The sequence below is a fragment of the Leptodactylus fuscus genome, chromosome 5 (genome assembly GCF_031893055.1).
Source record: "Leptodactylus fuscus isolate aLepFus1 chromosome 5, aLepFus1.hap2, whole genome shotgun sequence".
In the NCBI taxonomy this organism is placed as follows: domain Eukaryota; kingdom Metazoa; phylum Chordata; class Amphibia; order Anura; family Leptodactylidae; genus Leptodactylus; species Leptodactylus fuscus.
The window spans coordinates 191,891,212-191,910,563 of NC_134269.1; positions in this window are offsets into that span (position 1 = coordinate 191,891,212).

Sequence of the window (19,352 nt, forward strand, 5' to 3'; positions counted from 1 at the left end):
GCGGCAGCTCCAACACTATGGCTGCCTCATATACTGTTAATACTGTTAATGTATTTGTGTGAACTTCTGGCTGCTTGTGTGGTTACAGATGAGATATCATTTACAGACCGGAAGGTGCTTTACTGACTGTGCTCATAGATTGCTCCTATGCTGATTCCTGCCTGCATGGTAGATGCTACAATGTAGTGGGTACCTGAATATATCTGCTCTATATCTGTATTCCGTGTTCCTAGATCTCCTATATAATATACACTTGGGCTTTTCTGAGCTTATTGTTTCCTCTTGTAGAGTTACTTCTGGCAAAATTGAATGTAAACAAACCAAACAAGTTATAATGGAGAGGGAAGGGGCAGACTGCTGCTTATTGTGCAACCCCCAGGCTCAAACTAAAATGGAAAATGTGCATCAGCCAACAAATGGGGAAATTAGCATCAGAAAAACTGATAGGACATCAAGTATGAAGATTTATACAGTCACAGAACATAGACTGCACAGCAAGACCCTGCAAATATGTCAACTTTTCATGAAAACTCAGGTCCCCTTTAACAATCACAGAGCTCCTCAGGATGATCCATGCCGCCATGTTTGTACTCGATTTACTGCATGTATTACTGCCATCTATTAGCACTGGCTGCAGCTAGCATGACCAATCCCACTAATGAGAAGGGATGTCCTTGTTCTGTCGCCTATACGTTACTTAGCCACAGTTCTCTGCACTTGTTTATTAATGTGTTCCTGGTCTGGCACGCAGCACAATAGCTATTAGAGTTGTTTGTTTGATCTGTTATTTTCATTGTGTCACCATGTCTGGGATGGGCGCCGAATGCATTGGAGGGTAGAGGAGACGCACTCAATTGTCACTCTGCCTGTGTTTTACTGTTTGAGTTAAACAACCAAAACAATGCAAAAAGCTGCAATCAAGTGGCAATTCTGATGTGGTCAGGAGAATTACAGAGAGACGCTACACGGCCCAACCTTTTAATTATTGTAATTAGATCACTGCCTAATTGCATCTGGAACATTAGCTGGCATATTCCCCAGCTTCAGTAGAGATGCCTACATAGAATATCATTTGACTGGCATACATGGATTCATCTTGTAGAACAGAAACTACTGTAGACACAAAAGAATGTAGAGAAAGAGATTTCTCCTAATGATAAAAAAAAATATTTATATTTAAAGCTTATTTTTACCTTCACAACTGGATTTTATATTGTTCTTAATCATGAAAAATGAAGGAAATTTCAAAGTTGTCTTCAATAAAAAAAAACAAAAAACAACTCCCTGTTATAATAGAGTCTCTGGAGCAGATATCAGAAATGATAGGAACTGTCTGACAACAAAGAGCAGTAGAATTTGCTGTTTAAACCCTACACAGCACTGAGAGATCCCAGACAACCAAACTCCTTCTCCAGAGCCAGCGCCAGCCGCAAAGCCAGATGGACTTGTGCTGAATTTGGGGCACGAGTTATCACCACAGAAATTGGTGCAAGAAATAAAAGCTTCACAAACTGAAATTAAATCAGAACCCACAATACCTTACAAGGCAAATCAGAGCCTGGAGGATAAATCAGGAGAGTGAACGTCCAAACCAAGTGTCAGTCTGAGAGGTAATGTCAGAGCCAAAATCAGAAGGCAAGCAGATTTCCAGTAACAAGCCAAAGGTCAATTTAGAGCAGACCAGTCCCCACGATACGGATATGAATGTATATGAATAGGTACAACCAAATAGCAGACACCTGGATGAGTAGGGATCGAGTTTAACTCTCCGTGCTCAGCTGCTAACTGGATAAGCCTAAGAGAACTCTGGACACTGTAGAAGCTTCCCAGGTTTGCATGGTCGCCTTAAAGTAACAGCAGCGAAGCTGAGATTCCTGGCAACCCCCATGCCATTTTGAGTTTATAACTTCTTTCCAGACCTATATATCCTCATGGCAACAGACTACAAACAAATCCCATGTAGTCTAATTCTGAAGTCTTCTTGAAATACAAAAGTTTTAGGTAGGTGTGAAAAAATGCAGGTAAGTGAGAATTCTTTTAAAAACAGAAGTGTTAATAGATTCTTTTTGTCAATTAAATTCAAAGTGAAGGAACAAACCATATATCTTGCTACAGAATACATGTTAGATAGAGGGAAGGGACAGATGGAAGGGAGTATCATTTCAAGGTCAGGGTCCATTCACACGATGTAACGCGCCGTTGATTCTGACATGTAAACTCGTGTCAGAGTCAGCGCTGCAAAACAGAGTCCCATTGACTTCAATGGGTTCCGTTTAGAGTGCATAACACATTGAAATCAATGGGTTAAAAAGCCTCCCATTGATTTTAATGTGTTATGCGTGCTAAACGGAACCCATTGAAGTCAATGGGATTCTGTTTCTGTTTTGCATCGCTGACTCTGACACGAGTTTACATGTCAGAATCAACGGCGCGTTACATCGTGTGAAACTCAGACATATTGGGTTTGTGTGTAGTCTGTTACCATGGAGACACATACAGTGAAGGAAATAATTATTTGATCCCTTGCTGATTTTGTAAGACTGCGGGGATTCACCGTACACATCATTAGCATTCCCCCCTTTCCTTATGTTAACCTCCCAAGCAAATAAACACACAGACTACTATTAACCTTTTTGTGTGGGTGTAGGTCGGCCACAGCTATTTATTTATAAAAACAGTAGTTAACAACAACGTCGGGTTGCCATGGCAACCATCACCATGGCAACCAAAAATGTAAACATGAACAGTGATAAACATCAACCGGTCAGGAAACAGGTGACCCGTCCCCCTCCCGCGGAGGGGCATCATCTCCCCGTCACCCTACTTCCTGTTCATAACCGCCACGGAGGTACCCGAGTGGCTACACCGGGTGCCGACCCCCACCCAACAGAAAAAGAGCCTGCTCGATACCATCCTGGAGGCCAGACAGGAATATGTCGAGGCCAATATCATTTGGGTGAACTCCGTCCTCCCTGAGTAGGCGGGAGTTGTCACCTTCCAACTGCCGATGTCTAACAACCACACCGCCTCTAGAGCGAACAAATCGCGCCATGCGAGAATTAACCGACCGCCGACACCGCTCGGCAGACTCGGCATCCCTGGATCCATGCCAGTGAACACGAGGGATAATCTCGGACCATACTAAGACCGACTCCGAGAAGAACCCCGGTAGCCGCTCAAAGTCGGAACGCATGACCGCAAGAAGTTCGGCCATGCGAACAAAACAAAGGTCGTTCCCACCGGCATGGATAACAAGGATCACCGGGCCATCAACGCCACGGCTGAACTCCACCGCCTCGGGCAGGATCTGGGACCACCTCATACCACGAACACCCCTCCAAACCACTTGTATCCGGTGAAAACCAAGGTTGCTCCCACCCGGTCGAGATTCGGCCCTCTGAGCTGCCCAATAAACGAAGGAGTGTCCCAACAATAACACGACAGGATCCCGCTGATCTGAAAAAGAAGGAAAAAGGTTAAAGAACCAACTCGGGCCTGATGTAACGGGAATAACACCCAGATTTCCAACGCCCGATGCGCTTAAGTTCCTCCTCTGACAGACCCGCGCGAGCTGCCTCAGTGGCGGCCCCTATCCTGAAAGAGTGGGTGCCATAATCAGAAGACGGCAAACCAATATAAGCCAAGCCCCTTTTAAGAAGGGACTCAAATTGAAACCTAGACAACGGGGACCCATCCTGATGTGAAAGGAAGGAAGGGGACGGGGGCCGAACCCGCACGTACGCCGCGACCGCCTTCACCGGGCATACCGGACCAGAAATCGCATGAAACATTAACCATTCCCCTTTACCCAAAACATCACCCGAATACGGATTGAACCCTGGGATAAAAGTACATCACCCTCCAACAAGCCCCCCAAACGCTTTAAGGAAGGGGACACCAACTCTCCCACCCGCAGGGCCCCGAAAAAGGCCAAACAACACGCCGCCGAAAACAACAAGGACTCATAATGTCCGGCGCAAAAAAGAGAAGAAGACATCACCAACCGGGAGAGGATCTCATAGGTAACGGGACGCCGGCTATCCTTACACGTACGCTCCCTCTTCCAACCCTTTAACGCTTGCCTAACGCAAAAACACCTCGTGACGTCGTCCACGCCCGACAATTTGAGAAAAAAGCCCACACCAGCCAAACGCCGCTGCGCAACGCACGCAGAAACCCCCAAACGCCGTAAACTGAGCAGATAATCGATAGTTAAACTCAACAAAAATGCACGATCATCCCATCGGATCTCGCCCTGCGCCATGGCACACCACTCACCCCAGGCCTTACCATGTCCACGCCAGGTGACTGGGGTGACAGATGACTGTATCAGAGGCAGGAGTCTTTCACCACCAAATCCCACAAGTGGGAGGGGCATGGAACACCCTCCGGAGCAGCCTGTGGACACGCCTCCCGGAACTCCTGCCAACGGAAACGTGATAGAGAATCAGCCACAACGTTCTCGACACCTGGGACATGACGCGCCCTGAACCATATATTAAGCTCAAGACACCTCCGCACCAGGTGCCGAAGCAGGGAAAGTACTGGAAGGGAAGAAGACGTCAACCGATTGACACAATGAACAACAGACAAATTATCAGTCCAGAAACGGACCCTACGATCTCGGAGCTGAGACCCCCACACCTCAATAGCCACCACGATGGGAAAGAGCTCCAGAAGCGTAAGGTTCGTGCACAAAAATGCATCCCGCCAGGAGGCCGGCCACGGCTCTGCACACCACTGAGACCCGAGGACCGCCCCGAAACCCAGGCTGCCCGCCGCATCCGTAAAGAGTGAGATATCAGAGTTGGAAACCTCTGGCTGCTGCCAACACGTGTGACCATTGTAGTTCTCTAAAAAAGTCAACCACGTGGTTAGGTCCGCCTTCATTGGCTTAGTAACCCGGATGCGATGCCCCGGGGAAGAAACCCCCCTAGTCGCCAAAGAAAGGCGCCTAGAGAAGACCCTGCCCATAGGCATGATCCTGCAAGCAAAAACCAACAGACCTAAGAGAGATTGCAACTGCTTCAACGTGACCTTATGGACTGCCAAAAAACCCAGCAACAGGTCCCGGAACCGGACAAGCTTGTCCTCCGGGAGCCTAAAAACCATAGCCTCGGTATCGAACTCGATACCGAGGAAAGAAAGACGAGAACAAGGACCCTCCGTTTTTTCAGCAGAAAGCGGAACACCGAAAACCTGCATGAGGGACCGAAAGGTATCCAGGAGCTGATTACAAAGCCCAGTACCCGGAGGACCCACAAACAGGAAGTCGTCCAGGTAATGAGTGACAGAAACAGATCCTGACTCAACACGCACTACCCACTCCAAAAAGGAACTGAACATCTCGAAATAATGACACGAGATGGAACAGCCCATAGGGAGGCAGGTATCATAGAAATACCTGCCATCCACCATGCACCCCAGTAAATGATGGCAATCCGGGTGAACGGGGAGAAGGCGGAAAGCCGACTCTATGTCCAACTTCGCCAGAAGGGCACCCCGACCAGCACGGCGGACCAAGTCCACCGCCCTGTCAAAAGAAACGTAGGAAACGGACGCTTCGTCCCTTGGAATGCCATCATTGACGGAGGAGCCCTTTGGGAATGAGAGGTGCTGAATCAACCGGAACTTACCCGGCTCCTTCTTAGGGACCACTCCCAAGGGAGATACCCGCAGGTTCGAAAAAGGAGGGGAGTCGAAAGGGCCAACCATGCGACCCAACGAAACCTCCTTCCAAACCTTGTCCCTAAGAGCATCCGGATAATCCCTGGCCGATTTCAAATTCGGGGCCATAACAGGAGATCTAGAAAAAACAAAAGGAATAAAAAACCTGAAGGAAAAACCAAATCGCAACTGTGCGGCAGCCTGGGCATCAGGGTAGCGGTCTAGCCACGGCCCCATCTTTACTACGTTCACCGGAGTCCTTGGGTTCGGCCGAACCCTTGGAGGCCGGCTTGGAGGGCCTAGTGCATCTGGCTGCGGCATGGAGCCCCCCACAAGAGGAGCACTCATGCTTAAATTTACAGAGACCGAAGAATCGGCAATGGCCTTCGTTAAAGAGCCAGCACGTCCCTGGTCTCCGGACGGCCACCGGACCGGGAGAGGAGACTCCTGACCCGGCGGCCCCGGGCTGAAAGGGCGAAGGCCTCTGTGACATCATTAAGCGCAGCCAAACCGAAGTGGCTTGGACAGCCCAACCCAGCTCTGGCTGCAAGGACAAACGCCTCCGGAACTCCTCGTCGTAGCGCCACCAGGCGCTGCCACCGTGCGATTTGTACGCACAATAAATGGTGTCCATATAAATGAACAACTCAGAGCAACGTTCCGGATGGCGCTGGCCCATGACACAACCTAGAACCGAGAAGGCCTGGATCCTGGATTATTAATAGTTTTTGCAACGCGAGGGCGTCTATCCACAGCTCGCTCTGTGGCTACACGCCTCTCTTTGTCCACTGTATGTTGATCGACAGACAAGAGAGACCAAATGTCTATGTACTGATTACCACATATCTTTACTCTGGTATCCTCATCAAGGTGGGCCCCTAAGGGGCTAACACCGCAAAACAGAGAATCCTTAAACAAACCCGCAGGGGGAGGTTTAGACTCAACCCCCCGTTTTTTCTCCAACTGCGAAACTAAAGCTCTTAATGTAGGAAGCATGTCACCCCCCCCCAGGCCCCAGAAAAATCACACTCACCACTCGGAGGAACAGCAGGTAGATCCACTGCCGGAACCGAAAGTGGTGCCGCACCGGCCCGACTGGCCGCACGTGAATCCCGCTCCTGCGGGGCATTAGGCACCTGCCTCTGGCTGTGTTGACGAGACGAACGGGTGGAACCGCGGGGACTGCAGGACGAAGCGGAGGAGGAAGATGGAGAGCGCCGCCGCGAGGACCTGGACCGCTTGGACCTACTGGAACGCCTTGAAGACACGGAACGCTTCCTGCCACGGGCACGCTTACGCTTCTCCCTACGGCGCCTATGCAAAGACCGATCCCAAGAAGAATCAGAGGAAGAAGAGGAAGACCGCAATCTATCCCTCTTATGGGACCTGCGATGCTGGGAGCCACTCGCAGACAACTGCTCCATAGCAACAGGGGCACTGTAAAGCGAAAGCACCTGAGGTGGAGGAGACATGGGGGGATGGAAGTGCTGCACAGCCTGGCCGGAGGTCCCCGCCTGCGGGGCCGGCCCATCAGTGATGGCATCTCGATGATCACTCCTCTCAGCACGCTGACTAGGCGGGGGGGTCAGGGGGGGGTGCCGGGGGGACTGGTGCAGCTTCTCTATTACCCATAGCCGCGGTGCACGAGGTATGCAGCGCCGGGTCTCTAAGCAAAATGGCCGCCGCGGGCTCCGAACCGGAAGGGGAGGGGCCAAGCTCAGGCGGGAGAGGAGAGGGCGCAGGCCGCGCCGATGGCACGGCCCACCCCTCCGTACGCTCTCTGCCACACCTCCTAGGGGGCAGGGACGAACCAGGGCTGAGACGCTCCGGAGGCCGAGAGCGTCTCGCCGTACGCCGACGGGAATCAGCACTAGCCGGCACAGACACAGGGGCCGACTCATTCCCGACACCCGCAATCAAGCGAGTCAGGAATGAGTCCCCTTCCAAACGAACTCCCTCCCGGATCGCCTCCAGGAGGGAGCGCTCACACGGCCTACCACCAGAAGACATCTGCAAGCCGAAGCTCCAAGGATCCGTCCTGTACTGGGTGCAGCCGGGAAAGAGGAAGAGGGGGCGGAGCCAGCAGAGTATGGTGAAGAGGACGAAACCACAGACAGCAAACGAGAAGGGGGAGAACAGAAGGTACCAAGTCCAGGGACGACAGGTGAGTACACAAACACGAAGGGAAGGAAGAAAGGGGGGAAGGAGATAAACAATATATTTAAACATCACCCCACAGTCCCTGGTTTGCTCCTCCCGTCCGCAACCTGCAAGTTTGCCCACTGACAAAGACATGAACAGTCTATAATTTTAAGGGTAGGTTAATTTTAAATTAATTAATAAATTTTAAAATTTATACAATATGATTTTTTGGATTTTATTTTGGATATTCTATTTCTCACTGTTAAAATTAACTCACCCTTAAAATTATAGACTGTTCATGTCTTTGTCAGTGAGCAAACTTATCAGCAAGATAATATATCTTTACAGTGGTTATAGAGTTTGTTGTCTGTTACAGAGCTCTACTCCCTCTGCTCCCATTCAGAAGCATACCATTATACCCATTATAAAACAACATTTCATAAATCAATAGTACAAGTGAATATAAGAAACTTTAGGTAAAATCTGTCTTATTATAAAAATGCTTATTTTTCCAGTTACCAGGCTGTCTTTCTCTTTTCAGCTTTAACAATCATTCTAACATAGAAGTCTATGGAGATGAGGGGAGGAGGAACCTACAGGAAGAAACAAACATACTGCTGATAAGCTCTACTAAGTAAAGAGATAATTCTTTTAACTGTACTATGTTGAGTCTGACAACTCTTTACCACTGTATAGAGTGAGACAATAAAACACTTACTAGGTCACAGCAGTCACCTCCTCCTCCGCTCCCCATAGATATGTGTGTGAGAGCAGTGCCGCACCTCCCATGAGGCCACCTGAAGCGACCGCATCAGGCGGCGCTATGCCAGGGCCCCGGGGAGGGCAGCATTTTTGCTTACCTAAGCCAGTCCAGGACAAGCTGTCCTGGACTGGCTTAGCGTGACCGTCACCGTGCCTGCTCCTCGTCCTCTCCGTGCCTGCTCTCTGCCTGCTAACGCCCCTCCGCCACGCCCCCTTCACTCCGCCCCTCCGCTCCGCCCCCTCCCATGGGGTAGGAAGCGGCTTTCTGTCATCCACCTCAGGCGGAGAAAGAGGCAGGTTCACCCCTGTGTGAGAGACTCACTGAAGAGAAGCAGGAGGAAAGTAGCCTGATAAGTGGAGAAAGAAGCATTTTTGTGTAATATTACAAAGTTTCTTATATTCATTTGTGCTACTCAGTTATGATTTTTTATACTTGGAAGCATTCTGTAATAGGTGTTGTCTAAATCCATATTCTTGTTACTTTATTGGCAGTGAATTAATACCGACAACCTATGAGCTCCTAAAGTAAATTCAGCTGCTTTTTCTGTTGATCTTGGATGTGTATCAGATGGATACAGATGAAGAATTGCAGAACATTGACGCTTATGGGAATATTTGTTTATTACATCGCATCAGTGAGCAGTTGCATTGTAAGAACATTTCTACTCGAATGCTTTGTCACCAGTGCCTGCGGGAATGCTCCGATAGGGATCAATGTTCCTGATTTCCTATTCCACCACAGTTGCACTGGCTGGAATGGATTGTAATATTTCCAAATGTGACTGTACCTAGAAGAAGTCGAATGTATCTGATCCTTGCGTGCAGAATACCATGGCTTGTAATTTACACAAATATTTTCCATTCAGCTCTGTGATCTGTATTACTGCACCACCAAAATGTGTTGTCAGATTTCGATATCAATTCAAGCATTTAGTCAGGTCACATGTCAGTCTGCAGTCAGGAGATGGGTCATCGCCCTGCTTTCTTTTATGGGACTTTGTGTATGGGGGCAATGACTGTGAGGACCAGAGACCAAACTAGACGCATTTTTTGGAATCTGCACCCACAGCCATTTTACTGTGCTTTGTGAGAGACTTGGAGCACATTTTTGAAGAGAGGACTGCACTAGTAAAGGAGAAACTGAATGACCCGAGGGAGTACCATGCTCTTCTTTCAAGCAAACCATTAGTAATTCCACTGTTCCACCATGTTTGCTGAGTCCTGAATTCACTATCATGGGCATTTCAACCACCATCAGGCTCAGGGAGGCTTACTACAGGGAAGTGCCCTAACAAGTGAACTAACCCTAACAATTGTTTTTTGTTTTACATTTTTCTGCTCTCACCAAGCTTTCCCTTTCGCTGCTCAAATAACTTTAACTCTTAAAATCACTGTTGTAGTCTCAAAATAGACTGTAAGTCACATGACTCGTATATAGAAGTCCATGGAAAGGGGAGGAAAGAGGATTGAGTAGGAAATACAGAAAAGACAGACCTAATCTAGTTCTGGAGCTGAATACAAACTTTCTATCAGAACCAAAACACTTTACTTACATCGCTTCATGTCAGTACTTCTCTATATATGTTCTGCCTGCTCTTGGGGCAATTTCTGAGTGAGAGAGGTAGTTATAGAGCAGATTTCTCCACTACTCACTGTGCATAGTGTATGGCAAATAACACCATCCCACCAGTTCAGAGAAGAATGTAAACTAGAGATACAGCATGCAAAGAGGAGAGTGCAAATTAATGTCAAATATTAGTCATATAATGACCAGACACAGCGTTAGTTCTAAGGGACAAACATGGAGTCTTATCCTAAAAAGTTGAATGACATGACAGGTATGCTCACCTACCCAATAGCTAGACCTCCACCAATTTAGGATTTGTTGTTACTGTTCTCTGTTTCTTCACATTCCCATTAGTTTTGCTTTAGATATCACAGGAAATAGAGATGAGTGAACACTGTTCGGATCAGCCGTTCCGAACAGCAAGCTCCCATAGAAATGAATGGAAGCACCTGGCACGGCGACCGGCCACCGGCAAAGTCAGCGTCACAGGTGCTTCCATTCATTTCTATGGGAGCTTGCTGTTCGGAACGGCTGATCCGAACAGTGTTCGCTCATCTCTAACAGGAAACACCTTGATAATGGTGGAAGAAATCCTTTTGGAGTCCCCAAGTTAAACTAAAGATAACATGCCCTTGGCATACACGGTGGGCTGTCAGTCTTGTAAACTCGATGATTGTTGTAGGATTTTTCCAGCAAATTCGGCTTCTTCAGTGTACAATGAAATGTCAGGCATTTTTCCAATATACTTTCTAGAGACATAGATGAAGGCTCTTTGGGCTGAGTGCAAAAGTTCAACTTCAGAAATTCTGTTCACTGTCAGGAAATTTAGACCACAGAACAGACTGTAAAAATTATTCTGACCACAGACAAAAGCACTAAAGTCATTTCAGACCCCAGACAGCACTCCAAAATGAATTCAGACCCTAAACCAGACCCTAACATTATTTCAAACTACAAAACAGACTATGTGAGAGACCGGGTGGGAGAGTAAATAAGCTGTGACATGTATTGTAATAGGTAAGATGTGACATCGTCTATCTGTCTATGGGTAGACATGTAGTCTTGTATTGTGATCTTGTCTGTCTAGTATGTGCTGTAAATGAGGTGACTGCTGCAATGAATGACCCTACTGGGAAGTGTCAGTCTATTACCAGGTTTAGTGGCCAGAGAGAAAAGTTCAGGGTATAGTACTTTTTTTTTTTAAATATACAGGTAGTCCTCGACTTACGACGTTGATCCGTTCCTGCGCGGCGTCGTAAACCGAATTTCGACGTAAGTCGGAACCTACCATACCGACGCCGCGTAGGAACGGATCAACCTCCCCCCCCCCTTTAAAACTTACCGTACGGTGCAGGGTGGGCGGGCGGGCGGGCATTCAGGCCTCCTCTTCCTCCGATGTTCCGTCCTCCTCCGGCGCTCGCAAGCTGATAATGGCCTGGGCGCATGCGCAGTAGCCGTAATAGAAGCATCATGATACTGCGCATGTGCCCTGGCCATTATCAGCTTGCGAGCGCCGGAGGAGGACGGAACATCGGAGAAAGAGGAGGCCTGAATGCCCGACCGCCCGCCCACCCTGCACCGTACGGTAAGTTTCACATTCTGTTTCAGGGTTTTATTTTACAAGCTCACTTGTAACAGCAAGCTGCCAGCATTGATTTTCCGCAGGCTAGTCCTTGCTAGCTGGGAGTGCTGGCAGTTTTCTGTTACAAGGGAGCTGTCGTAACGACGAAACGTCGTAAGCCGAGACCGTCGGAACCCGAGGACTAACTGTATACAGTATATAGATAGTGTCGGAAAATTAAAAATAAAATTGTCAAAAATTCTTCACAAATATTTTTAGCATAAAAACTAGTTTTAAAAAAAAAGGTGAGATGAGCGAATATGCTCAATCGAATACCTCCACCGCATAGCTCCCGGCGGCAGGGAAGGTGGGAGGGGCAGTAAAATTTGAAGCCCCGGTGTTTTTGCACCAAGAGCTATGCGGCCGAGGTATTCACTCATCTCTAGCTCTTACATAATAGAAGACTATATTGTTTCCTTACAATGGGTATAAATCTGTCCAGGTGAATGGATGGACACTCAGCTCTATCTGTCTGGGCCCCCGTACATGTGGTATATGTAATTTTAGTTTATACTGCTATTATAAACTTTCTGCTTGTCTTGCATTTTTAGTACATTCTGTGGTTTTCTGTCTTATCAGACCTCTTTCATGTTCATTGGGAGGTTAATGCTTCTCATACATGGAACTCCTCCATGTAGTAGCAAGGTCCTTGTGACTGATCTCGTGATTAGGCGTTTTACATCTTTCAGACGTGTCTGCTTTCCTTTGTAATCTCTTTTATGCATACATGTGCATTGCAGTGATATGAAACGTCTGTGATGTCCTTTGCAGTGCATTTATGTCAGCGATCATGCAGCACATGAAATGTGTTGGCCCATATCACCGAATGTATGCAACCTAAATTATTAAAGGGATTTTCTGAAAGATCAATAGTTAATCGGTGGGGGTCTGACATATTTGGAAGAAGAGACTGCAGCGATTGGAGGAACTCTTCAGCCTCTTCACTGAATACCAAGTACAGCGCTGTACATTGTATAATGGTGGTGCTTGGTATTGCAGCTTAGTGTTAGGATGGGGTCCTGCAGGTTTTCCTTCCAGCGCACAGCGCCACCTGTGGGTCGACCCAGCTCTCGCCCTTGGCGTCAGACAGTGAGGTTTGTGGAGTCTAAGTCCAGCATTTTGCCTACTGAGCATGCTCGGACTTTTTGGAGATGCTCTGAGGCTAAGTCCCATTCTCTCCCTACTGAGCATGCTCAGACATTTTGGAGGCGCTCAGAGGCTAAGTCCCATTCGGCCCATACTGGGCATGCCCAGTGAGGTTATGGCCACTGCCCTGTGGGCAGGGACTTGCCTTTATATGGTGTGAGCCGACGCCCGCCGGGTGCTCACACTTTGACTATTAATTTTGAGACAGGAGGTCAGGGCTAGGTTCCTGTGAAAAGCAGGTTGTCCGTTCAGGGATTGTAGGTAGGATTCCTGGGTACTGGGAACTAATAACTGTCCAGTAGTATTGTAGCTCCAAAGCTGTTTGTGGAGCCTTTTGTGTTGCTGACCAGGGGTGACATTTAACCCATGGCAGCCTTTGCTGCAACTTACACTCAGGTGCAGTTCCCCAGTAAGTTACTGTTGAAGCATTGTTGCCGCCAGTTCACATTGGAAGCTGCCTAAACACACTTGCCCAGTGAAGCCAACTGGTGTAAGCCTCGTTGCAGCCAGTCCACATTAAAGCTGCAAAAATACACTTGCCAGTGAAGCCAACTGGTGAAAGCCCCCTTGCAGTCTGTTCACATTGGGAGCTGCGCAGACACATTCACCCAGTGAAGTTAACTGGTGAACGTGTGTTGCTCCCTGTTCACACTAGAGCCGCACAGACATACTGCTGCTCTGCTTAGGCAGACGGCTGCCCTCCTAGGGCTTGTAGACCTCGGCTGCAGCCACTACCGCAGTCAAGAGGTTCTGTCAAGTTATAATATATATATATATATATATATATATATATATATATATATATATGTAGACAGAACCGTAACACTTAGCCTCATTCACTTGAATTGGACTCAGGTGCAAGCAGGCCAGGTTACATCACTGGACTCTGAAATGGAACTGGTGCTCACCAGCATGTCGATACCACTTTGAGTAGCTGATCTGTGGGGTCCCAGGTGTTGGACACCCCTGATCAGATATTGATGACTTATCCTAAACATTGGTAATAAATTTGCTAAGTCACATGTATGCATATTATAAATACAGTATGGGTCTTAAGGTGTAGTTCAATATTTTTGACCCATGTCATACTGTCCTACATATGTATACAAACAAAGAGAAAAATGTTACTGTAGTGTTCCCATTGTCCGCATATGTTTAATGGGCTGACATCCGAATATCTTTTCTTTAATGTACTAAAATGCCTAGTCTACCAAGTAGATTGATACAAACTTATGGATATAGGTTTCAAATGTTTGCACAGTATATTGTATGCTTGGATCTAGAAAAAATAAGCCCAACATGACTGCTTTTGCGTACCCATATTGAAATACCCTGTTTCCCTTCCCTAAAATCGTGGGAAGATCATGGATTATGTCGACAATCTATTCATGTGTAATTCTACAATTCTCCTGTGGAGACACCGCAGGAAAAATGAACACTTACTATTCCAGCTAAATCAATTAGGGCCGAATTTCTGAGTCACCTATTACTTAAAAGATTTAATCAGCACCATAGACTTTTAATGGGGTAGTAAGGCACATGCTAAACCCTCACGCCAATGAAACTCCTCTTATCCGTAGTGTTTCAGCTTGGTGGAGTCCAGAATTCCCTGGTCATTCACTTGAGTACTGTGTTCTCATTGTGGACTGCTGACAATAACATAACTGTCTGTTGTGGAAAAGTCACAGCAGAACTTCCTGAAACTACGTAGACTGGAGGTATACAAATTTGTATCACAACTACTTCTGATGATTAGACAGGCTCCTGTCACACAGTTATAATGAAGGAGTGTATATTTACAGAGTGTATACTTATCTTTCCCCACCTGCACCCATTCTAGTGCTTACCAACTTTTAATAGAAATTTTTGGACACAAACTGATGAAAACATGGAAAAATAAACGTCTTTTCATCGATATGCAAATGAGCTGAATGGATAACACTAGCTCCTCAACAATAGCAAAAATTACTGTGTTTTGGGCCACTCAGCGGTAATATATGTCACTGTTCTACAATCAAAGGTCTACATAGACGTCAGCAGATTCAACAACTAATGTAGGCTTTAAAATGAAAAAGGGTAAAAAAATAAAAAAGAAAAGAAAATTCTATTTTTTAAATTGTTCTATTGACCTTTACAGAATCCGGTCTAAATCACATTTTATTCTGAAGAAATGCATTTGCAATAGTAAGCAATAGAGAGAGTGCCAGAGCAGAGGACCTGACTGTAATAATTGATAGGACAGATGACTACCAGGGCCGGGGATGAGATGTTTGCTTAAAGATGTGACAGCATCCTTATTGTGGCAGAATATATAGAAACTGTGAGAATCCCAGGCGCTCAGGAGAGTGAATGGCACTCGCACTTGTACAGTGTTTGGCACAATTGCTGTAAGATTCTTCTTGCAGATGTCTATGTATGTTTAGCACTTTCTCTCTTTATTCCCATTCCAGCGTTCGTTTCCTTATTCATTCGTATGGAAAGTGGTGTTACACTTACAGCTGGGCAACATGCTGGAATTTGCCCCTTGGCGCTTCTCAGTGTCTGTAACAGAATAATGTGCCCTACATCGTCCCAAGTGATTGATGCCAGCTGCCACATGTCTGGAAAACAAAGCCTGCTCTCAGTCACATCCTATTGTATCTGAGGTCAGTGGAAAGAGCACCATTAGCTGAAATTTCTGAGAGGAACGCAATGGCAAGGCCTTGAAGGCTTTCTGTGGGCTATGAAAATATTCCAAATCATGAAATAGATGGTCAGTCTTTATCTCTATTGCTGGTGAAAGTGCAAATAAGCAATGCTAAAAGCTGTTCTCACTGGTTATTGGAGCTGCAGCTGTGGAGAAATTGTAGATAGATAGAGATAGATAGATAGATAGATAGATAGATAGATAGATAGATAGACTCTTCTACTTTAAACATCTCCAGCAAAATATTACTACAAATATCACTTATGCCGCAACTCCTGTTGCATAAAGTAACATTGCTGTGTTGTACAGATACATAGCTCCCAACCGTCCCTGATCTGGCGGGACAGTCCCGATTTTACACAGCTATAACGCCATCCTGGATGGGTTAGGGTTTGTCCCGCTACGCCCCTGTAGTGTTTTGCTTGTTTACAAACTTTGCCCCGATCAGCTGGGTCTTATCTCTGGGTAGGTTCTAAATCCTAGGTAATGCTTTTTACATGGGACTACACGTTTGGTGGAGTTGAAGCAGTGAGAGAGGATAATGCGGTCTACATGGGACTGCATGTAACTGTACGGGCATATGAGGAAGATGTTAAACTGTGGGTGCACCAGGAGAGAGACTTTATACGGTGCTGTCAATTTGAATACATTATAATGTGGGGTCACATAATATTAGGATGATTGTAAGAGTATTATATTGTGTGGGGAGCACAAAGAGAAATGGATGGGAATGGGCAGAGTCAATTAAGAAGTGGGTGGAGCTAAATTTGCTGAGGCACGCAGCGTGTCGCACATTTTGTCCCTGTTTCTGTCCGTTACAAGTTGGGAGGTATGGAGATACTCCTTTCCTAATATTAGTGTATGGACTTTCATTGCATCCCTGAGGGTGCTGTGACTGCAACTTATAGTGGCAACAAGTCAAGCGCTGATGGAGGATTTGCATCTAGAGTTGCAATGTGACTCCATTCAGTTACATTAGTGAAGGAGTCGAAGGGCTACACAGCAATCTTTGGAAGTTGTGGCCAGACGAACCATGTAACCTTACACGTGTTATCTATGCTATGTTAGTGTAACATAAGTGTGAATAATGCAATGGACTGTAGAAGCTTGTTGACAGACCCAGGAGAACAATGGCTGACCACACATGAGTTGCGCTGGTTTTGGACCTCTGAACTGCTGTGCAGCAGCCCTGAGACTGTGGGAAGGAGGGAATTCCTGTGCAAAGAAGAAGTAACCTGCTGGCTTGGCTTGAGAGAGACCAGTCCCTGCTGCCCCTAGTGCAATGAGTAATTACTTGTATCCGTAAGAGGAAGTGTCTGTCTCCTGAGAAATGGGTGAGTGACACCTGTTGGCGGCTCTCTCGGAGAGTATAAGGTAACTAGCAGCTTGAGGCCTGAAAATGTCACAGATCGAGGGACAACACCTGACAAAACCTTTGTAGATGAAGTGCTGCACATAAGGTGAATGCATGTACAAACTTTGGCCTACGCAGATAATAGTGCTGAGCTATAATACTACCAACAGCCTATGGGAAATCACCCCCTGCATTATGTCTGTGTGAGGGCAACTGCCCTGTGAATCACAAGTGACCAGAGGCATCTGTCCAGTGATTTATAAGTGTTGCTAAAACAATGGCCCATTGGATTGGACTGTGCTCTACTATGAGAGCGGTATTTCATTGTTTAATCCTGACTGTGTTGTAACCACCCAGTTAGTTGCCTCTTTTTAGCCTCTGTAACCAGCTGCCCCAGTTAAAGTTGTCTCTGTATTAGTGTTAGGATCACATCTTCCATCTTGTATTCTGTCAGCCATTTTGTAAGCATTTTCTGTTATAAGCTTCATAAGGATGTCTGTTTAGAGTCTAAGAGACCCCTTTAGGGGATAAGGCGTGTGGAATGTTAATGGTTGGGTTATAACTCCTTATCTATTTGTGGTCATCTTTGAGGGTGGGTGTAGAAACCGGTTCAAATAACCTGTTTGGTCGTTAGCCCCAAGGCCGGAGCGGACCAGTATGTGATCATTATCTCTCTTGCTGTGATATACATCTAGAACTAGTGTATGATGTTGGCTTACACATAAATATCTTAGATTCTTTTTCATGTCATGAGAAAGGTCATCCCAGGTTGGAGTGTAATAATGATATGCAGATCTTATCCAATAGTCATGTGCCACAGCTTATGTCATTAGAATAGTCCAACCTGCTTTTGTCTGTATAAATATTGACTCCTGTAACAATAAATCAGAACTCTTGATACACAGCCATCTTGTGTCATTAATCAGTTCTCCAGGCTTAAAAGAAGATGGCTGCAGTCCATCTAGGCCTGTTAATTAATTATTTAATTTGGAGCTCTGCAACATACTATGAGGACTCTTTAATGTCCCCGACAATTAGTAAAGTATTATTACATCTGCTGGACTTATAGGCCCCCTCAAAAACCAGATGCTACTTCTGTAACCCCTATACTATAGCTACATCCTTGTCTTTAGTTCATGATATTTGAATAAATCTTCATAAAAATTTGTAAATACATTGCAATTACTTAACTAGTACTAAAACAGCAGTTATACATGGACACCGGGGGACCCCCATTGACATTTTTCCATGCAGGACTTTTCTTTCCACCGATTTTTGGCAGTTTCTGCGTCAGAGTTTTCAACTGAGACTTCAGCACGATATGAACCTAGACTTAGCTATACTATACATTATAATCCAGTGCTGTATTCATAATTCTGATGGTTGTCTTTAGGAACAGTGAACAACATTCTCAACAAACAAGCCTGGATTTTATTAATAGCCGAGTGCTAATCTTTGCCAATCTCCAGCTCTCCCATTGAATTAAATGGAGTGGGGGACTTGACTTCATCCACCACTACGTGCTTAGAATCCCTGATCCATTCTCAGGCATAACCCCTTTAATGGGCACTCTACATATGATTTATTATTTCTGAGAAAAATAACCAGTTGATCTTTATATAAATGAAGTTGCAGGTGCCTCAAGGTAGTCCCACTACAGGTATTATCAGTAAACCGTGCCCAGTCTTCATTGAACTTTCGACCATTCTGTCCTTGGCATTGAAATTTGGCTTTGGATCACATTCTGTAATAAAATATGACTGCAGCACTTGTGAAGGATTGTAGACGCTGTGGGTAATAGACTCATAGGTGTACTACACATGCACTATAGCCATATTGCAGCTCGTCACTATTCAACTCAATGATCTGCAATACCAGAAATAACCCATCCGGTTTTAAAAAACAGAGGTCTCTTTTTCCCTTCGCCACCCTTGTCTGTGAATTGTGCAGTATTTCAGGTAAGTCTCAAATAATACGGCTGAACTGCAGTACAAAACGCAGCCTGTAGGCAAGGGTGGTGCTGTTTCTGGAAGATAACTCCCCCCCCCAACCCCCACATATAATAAAGTATGCAGTATCCTTGTTTATGTGTGTATTGCTTGGCCTCATCTTGCATTGCACAATAACATGATTTTCTCAGTAAATCTCCTGATGTGATGTGACACATATTCCATAACGGGCAGAAAGCCGATATTTATTGAAGATAAATATGTCGCCCTGGTTCCTACAGGAGGAGGGGGGTTATTAACCACAGTGACCGATGCCAAGTTTAACTATGACACAAATTCCTATTTCAGTCTATGGGAGTTTCCACGCTCTGGTGACAAATGAATTATATTTGTTGTGTCTTGTCTGTTTCCTGTATAAAAAAATTCTGCCAGGCCAAACTGTGGCACCAAACATAGGG